We start from the raw sequence: 8,715 nt of genomic DNA, 5'->3' as shown, positions 1-8,715 counted from the left end.
AGATCAGTGTGAAGGCCAAATTACAGAGGAATAACTTTTTGAGGCTATTCAATCCTTTCAGCTTGGAAAAACCCAAGGGCTTGATGGTATGCCGGTAGAGGTATATCAAGCCTTTTTTGATATACTCAAAGCTCCCCCTAACTGGCCCCCTCCCAGTTAGGGGGAGTGACGAGCTCTACAGCAGAGTCTCAGCACTCAATCGCTGGTTGAAAACTGTTTTCTGCCCCTCCCAAAAGATAGAATTTGTAGATAATTGGCCCTCTTTCTGGGACTCACCCACAAACAGGACCAAGCCTGACCTGCTGAGGAGTGACGGACTCCATCCTAGCTGGAGGGGTGCTCTCATCTTATCTACCAACATAGATAGGGCTCTAACTCCTCTAGCCCCACAGTGAAATAGGGTGCAGGCCAGGCAGCAGGCTGTTAGCCAACCTGCCAGCTTAGTGGAGTCTGCCAATAGCACAGTCAGTGTAGTCAGCTCAGCCATACCCATTGAGACTGTGTCTGTGCCTCGACCTAGGTTGGGCAAAACTAAACATGGCGGTGTTCGCCTTAGCAATCTTATTAGGATAAAGACCTCCTCCATTCCTGCCATTATTGAAAGAGATCGTGATACCTCACATCTCAAAATAGGGTTACTTAATGTTAGATCCCTCACTTCAAAGGCAGTCATAGTCAATGAACTAATCACTGATCATAATCTTGATGTGATTGGCCTGACTGAAACATGGCTTAAGCCTGATGAATTTACTGTGTTAAATGAGGCCTCACCTCCTGGTTACACTAGTGACCATATTCCCCGTGCATCCCGCAAAGGCGGAGGTGTTGCTAACATTTACGATAGCAAATTTCAATTTACAAAAAAAAATGGCGTTTTCGTCTTTTGAGCTTCTAGTCATGAAATCTATGCAGCCTACTCAATCACTTTTTATAGCTACTGTTTACAGGCCTCCTGGGCCATATACAGCGTTCCTCTCTGAGTTTCCTGAATTCCTATCAGACCTTGTAGTCATAGCAGATCATATTCTAATTTTTGGTGATTTTAATATTCACATGGAGAAGTCCACAGACCCACTCCAAAAGTATTTCGGAGCCATCATCGACTCAGTGGGTTTTGTCCAACATGTCTCTGGACCTACTCACTGCCACAGTCATACTCTGGACCTAGTTTTGTCCCATGGAATAAATGTTGTAGATCTTAATGTTTTTCCACAAAATCCTGGACTATCGGACCACCATTTTATTACGTTTGCAATCGCAACAAATAATCTGCTCAGACCCCAACCAAGGAGCATCAAAAGTCGTGCTATAAATTCTCAGACAACACAAAAATTCCTTGATGCCCTTCCAGACTCCTTCTGCCTACCCAAGGACGTCAGAGGACAAAAATCAGTTAACCACTTAACTGAGGAACTCAATTTAACCTTGCGCAATACCCTAGATGCAGTTGCACCCCTAAAAACGAAAAACATTTGTCATAAGAAACTAGCTCCCTGGTATACAGAAAATACCCGAGCTTTGAAGCAAGCTTCCAGGAAATTGGAACGGAAATGGTGCCACACCAAACTGGAAGTCTTCCGACTAGCTTGGAAAGACAGTACCGTGCAGTACCGAAGAGCCCTCACTGCTGCTCGATCATCCTACTTTTCCAACTTAATCGAGGAAAATAAGAACAATCCAAAATTTCTTTTTGATACTGTTGCAAAGCTAACTAAAAAGCAGCATTCCCCAAGAGAGGATGGCTTTCACTTCAGCAGTAATAAATTCATGAACTTCTTTGAGGAAAAGATCATGACCATTAGAAAGCAAATTACGGACTCCTCTTTGAATCTGCGTATTCCTCCAGGGCTTAGCTGTCCTGGATCTGCACAGCTCTGCGAGGGCCTGGGATCGGGAGAGACACTTAAGTGTTTTAGTACTATATCTCTTGACACAATGATGAAAATAATCATGGCCTCTAAACCTTCAAGCTGCATACTGGATCCTATTCCTACTAAACTGCTGAAGGAGCTGCTTCCTGTGCTTGGCCCTCCTATGTTGAACATAGTACTCCTGAGTGGCGCAGTGGTCTAAGGCACTGCATCGCAGTGCTAACTGTGCCACTAGAGATCCTGGTTCGAATCCAGGCTCTGTCGCAGCCGGCCGCGACCGGGAGACTCATGGGCGGCGCACAATTGGCCCAGCGTAGGGGAGGGAATGGCCGGCAGGGATGTAGCTCAGTTGATAGAGCATGGCGTTTGCAACGCCAGGGTTGTGGGTTCGATTCCCACGGGGGGCCAGTATAAAAAGATATGTATTCACTAGATATGTATTCACTAACTGTAAGTCGCTCTGGATAAGAGCGCCTGCTAAATGACTAAAATGTAAATGTAAATGATAATAAACAGCTCTCTATCCACCGGATGTGTACCAAACTCACTAAAAGTGGCAGTGATAAAGCCTCTCTTGAAAAAGCCAAACCTTGACCCGGAAAATATAAAAAACTATCGGCCTATATCGAATCTTCCATTCCTCTCAAAAATTTTAGAAAAAGCTGTTGCGCAGCAACTCACTGCCTTTCTGAAGACAAACAATGTATACGAAATGCTTCAGTCTGGTTTTAGACCCCATCATAGCACTGAGACTGCACTTGTGAAGGTGGTAAATGACCTTTTAATGGCGTCAGACCGAGGCTCTGCATCTGTCCTCGTGCTACTAGACCTTAGTGCTGCCTTTGACACCATCGATCACCACATTCTTTTGGAGAGACTGGAAACCCAAATTGGTCTACACGGACAAGTTCTGGCCTGGTTTAGATCTTACCTGTCGGAAAGATATCAGTTTGTCTCTGTGAATGGTCTGTCCTCCGACAAATCAACTGTACATTTCGGTGTTCCTCAAGGTTCCGTTTTAGGACCACTATTGTTTTCACTATATATTTTACCTCTTGGGGATGTTATTCGAAAACATAATGTTAACTTTCACTGCTATGCGGATGACACACAGCTGTACATTTCAATGAAACATGGTGAAGCCTCAAAATTGCCCTCGCTAGAAGCCTGTGTTTCAGACATAAGGAAGTGGATGGCTGAAAACTTTCTACTTTTAAACTCGGACAAAACAGAGATGCTTGTTCTAGGTCCCAAGAAACAAAGAGATCTTCTGTTAAATCTGACAATTCATCTTGATGGTTGTAAAGTCGTCTCAAATAAAACTGTGAAGGACCTCGGCGTTACTCTTGACCCTGATCTCTCTTTTGACGAACATATCAAGACTGTTTCAAGGACAGCTTTTTTCCATCTACGTAACATTGCAAAAATCAGAAATTTTCTGTCCAAAAATGATGCAGAAAAATTAATCCATGCATTTGTTACTTCTAGGTTAGACTACTGCAATGCTCTACTTTCCGGCTACCCGGATAAAGCACTAAATAAACTTCAGTTAGTGCTAAATACGGCTGCTAGAATCCTGACTAGAACCAAGAAATTTGATCATATTACTCCAGTGCTAGCTTCCCTACACTGGCTTCCTGTTAAGGCAAGGGCTGATTTCAAGGTTTTACTGTTAACCTATAAAGCGTTACATGGGCTTGCTCCTACCTATCTTTCCGAGTTGGTCCTGCCGTACATACCAATACGTACGCTACGGTCACAAGACGCAGGCCTCCTAATTGTCCCTAGAATTTCTAAGCAAACAGCGGGAGGCAGGGCTTTCTCCTATAGATCTCCATTTTTATGGAACAGTCTGCCTACCCATGTGAGAGACGCAGACTCGGTCTCAACCTTTAAGTCTTTACTGAAGACTTATCTCTTCAGTAGGTCATATGATTGAGTGTAGTCTGGCCCAGGAGTGTGAAGGTGAACGGAAAGGCTCTGGAGCAACGAACAGCCCTTGCTGTCTCTGCCAGGCCGGTTCCCCTCTCTCCACTGGGGTTCTCTGCCTCTAACCCTGTTACAGGGGCTGAGTCACTGGCTTGCTGGTGCTCTTTCATGCCGTCCCTAGGAGGGGTGCGTCACTTGAGTGGGTTGAGTTACTGACGTGATCTTCCTGTCTGGGTTGGCGCCCCCCTTGGTTTGTGCTGTGGTGGAGACCTCTGTGGGCTATACTCGGCCTTGTCTCAGGATTGTAAGTTGGTGGTTGAGGATATCCCTCTAGTGGTGCGGGGGCTGTGCTTTGGCAGAGTGGGTGGGGTTATATCCTTCCTGTTTGGCCCTGTCCGGGGGTTTCTTCGGATGGGGCCACAGTGTCTCCGGACCGCTCCTGTCTCAGCCTCCAGTATTTATGCTGCAGTAGTTTATGTGTCGGGGGGCTGGGGTTAGTTGGTTATACCTGGAGTACTTCTCCTGTCTTATCCAGTGTCCTGTGTGAATTTAAGTATGCTCTCTCTAATTCTCTCGTTCTCTCTTTCTCTCTGAGAACCTGAGCCCTAGGACCATACGTCAGGACTACCGGGCATGCTGACACCTTGCTGTCCCCAGTCCGCCTGGCCTTGCTGCTATTCCAGTTTCAACTGTTCTGCCTGCGGTTACGAAACCCCTACCTGTCCCAGACCTGCTGTTTTCAACTCTTAATGATCGGCTATGAAAAGCCAACTGAGATTTATTCCTGATTATTATTTGACCATGCTTGTCACTTATGAACATTTTTGAACATCTTGGCATGGTTCTGTTATAATCTCCACCCGGCACAGCCAGAAGAGGACTGGCCACCCCTCATAGCCTGGTTCCTCTCTAGGTTTCTTCCTAGGTTTTGGCCTTTCTAGGGAGTTTTTCCTAGCCACCGTGCTTCTACACCTGCATTACTAGCTGTTTGGGGTTTTAGGCTGGGTTTCTGCACAGCACTTCGAGATATTAGCTGATGTACGAAGGGCTATATAAAATAAAATTGATTGATTGATTGATTGTTTTAACTACTCCTATGGAAATGGTAGTGTGTCAGGTACTCAGCAGGAAGGTATGATTTCACTATTATTAAAACAAGACCCAGATGGCAAATATACAGTTGAAGTCAGAAGTTTACATACACTTAGGTTGGAGTCATTAAAATACTTTTTCAACCACTCCACAAATGTCTTGTTAACAAACTATAGTTTTGGCAAGTCGGTTAGGACATCTACTTTGTGCATGATACAAGTCATTTTTCCAACAATTGTTTACAGACAGATTATTTCACTTATAATTCACTGTATCACAATTCCAGTGGGTCAGAAGTTTACATACACTAAGTTGACTGTGCCTTTAAACAGCTTGGAAAATTCCAGAAAATGATGTCATGGCTTTAGAAGCTTCTGATAGGATAATTGACATCATTTGAGTCAATTGGAGGTGTACCTGTGGATGTATTTCAAGGCCTACCTTCAAACTCAGTACCTCTTTGCTTGACATCATGGGAATATCAAAAGAAATCAGCCAAGACCTCAGAAAATAAATTGTAGATCTCCACAAGTCTGGTTCATCCTTGGGAGCAATTTCCAAACGCCTGAAGGTACCACATTCATCTGTACAAACAATAGTACGCAAGTATAAACACCATGGGACGACGCAGCCATCATACCGCTCAGGAAGGAGACGTTCTTTGGTGCGAAAGGTGCAAATCAATCCCAGAACAACAGCAAAGGACCTTGTGAAGATGCTGGAGGAAACAGGTACAAAAGTATCTGTATCCACAGTAAAACACGTCCTATATCGACATAACCTGAAAGGACGCTCAGCAAGGAAGAAGCCACTGCTCCAAAACCGCCATAAAAAAGCCAGACTACGGTTTGCAACTGCACATGGGGACAAAGATTGTACTTTTTTGGAGAAATGTCCTCTGGTCTGATGAAACAAAAATAGAACTGTTTGGCCATAATAACCATTGTTATGTTTGGAGGAAAAAGGGGTACGCTTGCAAGCCGAAAAACACCATCCCAACTGTGAAGCACGGGGGTGGCAGCATCATGCTGTGGGGGTGCTTTGCTGCAGGAGGGACTGGTGCACTTCACAAAATAGATGGCACCAAATGGACAATGACCCCAAGCATACTTCTAAAGTTGTGGTAAAATGGCTTAAGGACAACAAAGTCAAGGTATTGGAGTGGCCATCACAAAGCCCTGACATCAATCCTATAGAACATTTGTGGGCAGAACTGAAAAAGCATGTGCGAGCAAGGAGGCCTACAAACCTGACTCCGTTACACCAGCTCTGTCAGGAGGAATGGACCAAAATTCACCCAACTTATTGTGGGAAGCTTGTGGAAGGCTACCCAAAATGTTTGACCAAAGTTAAACAATTTAAAGGCAATGCTACCAAATACTAATTGAGTGTATGTAAACTTCTGACCCACTGGGAATGTGATGAAAGAAATAAAAGCTGAAATAAATAATTCTCTCTACTATTATTCTGACATTTCGCATTCTTAAAATAAAGTGGTGATCCTAACTGACCTAAGACAGGGAATTTTTACTAGGATTAAATGTCAGGAATTGTGAAAAACAGAGTTTAAATGTATTTGGCTAAGGTGTATGTACACTTCCGACTTCAACTGTAAAGATCCAGTCTATCTAAAAAACTGGATGCCTCTTACACTTCAATGTTGTGATGCAAGAATACTAGCAAAATGCAGCACACTCAGAATTAAAAAGGTTTTACCAGGTATTGTTCATCCTGTTCAGACAGGTTTTTTATATTGGAGATAATATACAGCAACTACTATAAATAATAGAACAACATGAAACATCTAAGAAGCCAGGCCCGGTATTTATAGTGGATTTTGAAACGCCTTTGATAAAGTAGGACTGGATTTTAGCTATATACAGCTAATATATGGCTAATTTAGGAAAGGGCCAATTTTAGCTACAGTGAGGGGAAAAGGTATTTGATCCCCTGCTGATTTTGTATGTTTGCCCACTGACAAAGAAATGATCAGTCTATAATTTTAATGGTAGGTTTACTTGAACAGTGAGAGACAGAATAACAACAAATAAATCCAGAAAAACATATGTCAAAAATGTTATAAATTGCATTTTAATGAGGGAAATAAGTATTTGACCCCCTCTCAATCAGAAAGATTTCTGGCTCCCATGTGTCTTTTATACAGGTAACGTGCTGAGATTAGGAGCACACTCTTAAAGGGAGTGCTCCTAATCTCAGTTTTTTACCTGTATAAAAGACACCTGTCCACAGAAGCAATCAATCAATCAAATTCCAATCTCTCCACCATGGCCAAGACCAAAGAGCTCTCCAAGGATGTCAGGGACAAGATTGTAGACCTACACAAGGCTGGAATGGGCTACAAGACCATCGCCAAGCAGCTTGGTGAGAAGGTCACAACAGTTGGTGCGATTAATCGCAAATGGAAGAAACACAAAATAATTGTCAATCTCCCTTGGCCTGGGGCTCCATGCAAGATCTCACCTCGTGGAGTTTCAATGATCATGAGAACGGTGAGGAATCTGCCCAGAACTACATGGGAGGATCTTGTCAATGATCTCAAGGCAGCTGGGACCATAGTCACGAAGAAAACAATTGGTAACACACTACGCTGTGAAGGACTGAAATCCTGCAGCTTCCGCAAGGTCCCCCTGCTCAAGAAAGCACATATACAGGCCCGTCTGAAGTTTGCCAATGAACATCTGAATGATTCAGAGGAGAACTGGGTGAAAGTGTTGTGGTCAGATGAGACCAAAATCGAACTCTTTGGCATCAACTCAACTCACCGTGTTTGGAGGAGGAGGAATGCTGCCTATGACCCCAAGAACGCCATCCCCACCGTCAAACATGGAGGTGGAAACATTTTGCTTTGGGGGTGTTTTTCTGCTAAGGGGACAGGACAACTTCACCGCATCAAAGGGACGATGGACGGGGCCATGTACCGTCAAATCTTGGATGAGAACCTCCTTCCCTCAACCAGGGCATTGAAAATGGGTCGTGGATGAGTATTACAACATGACAATGACCCAAAACACACGGCCAAGGCAATAAAGGAGTGGCTCAAGAAGAAGCACATTAAGGTCCTGGAGTGGCCTAGCCAGTCTCCAGACCTTAATCCCATAGAAAATCTGTGGAGGGAGCTGAAGGTTCGAGTTGCCAAACGTCAGGCTCGAAACCTTAATGACTTGGAGAAGTTCTGCAAAGAGGAGTGGGACAAAATCCCTCCTGAGATGTGTGCAAACCTCGTGGCCAACTATAAGAAACGTCTGACCTCTGTGATTGCCAACAGGGTTTTGCCACCAAGTACTAAGTCATGTTTTGCAAAGGAGTCAAATACTTATTTCCCTCATTAAAATGCAAATCAATTCATAACATTTTTGACATGCGTTTTTCTGGATTTTTTTGTTGCTATTCTGTCTCTTACTGTTCAAATAAACCTAACATTAAAATTATAGACTGATCATGTCTTTGTCAGTGGGCAAACATACAAAATCAGCAGGGGATCAAATACTTTTTTCCCTCATTGTATGCCTGGATTTAAAAAAATTCGGTGAGTCTCTTATAAAATTTGTAAAAGTAATGTATAGCAATCCCAGGTGTGAAATAGTAAATAGCTGCTACTTCTCAGAGAGTTTTGAATTGTCAAGAGGAGTTAAACAAGGGTGTCCGCTGTCACCATATCTATTCGTTATGGCCATCGAAATGCTAGCTATTAAAATCAGATCAAATAACATTTGAGGATTAGAAATCCAAGGCTTAAAAAGAAAGGTGTCTATGTAGGCCGATGACTCAAGTTTTATATTAAGTCCGCAAGCTAGATCCCTGC

The sequence above is a fragment of the Coregonus clupeaformis genome, chromosome 24, assembly GCF_020615455.1.
Source record: "Coregonus clupeaformis isolate EN_2021a chromosome 24, ASM2061545v1, whole genome shotgun sequence".
In the NCBI taxonomy this organism is placed as follows: Eukaryota; Metazoa; Chordata; class Actinopteri; order Salmoniformes; family Salmonidae; genus Coregonus; species Coregonus clupeaformis.
Note: the sequence above shows the minus strand (reverse complement) of the source record.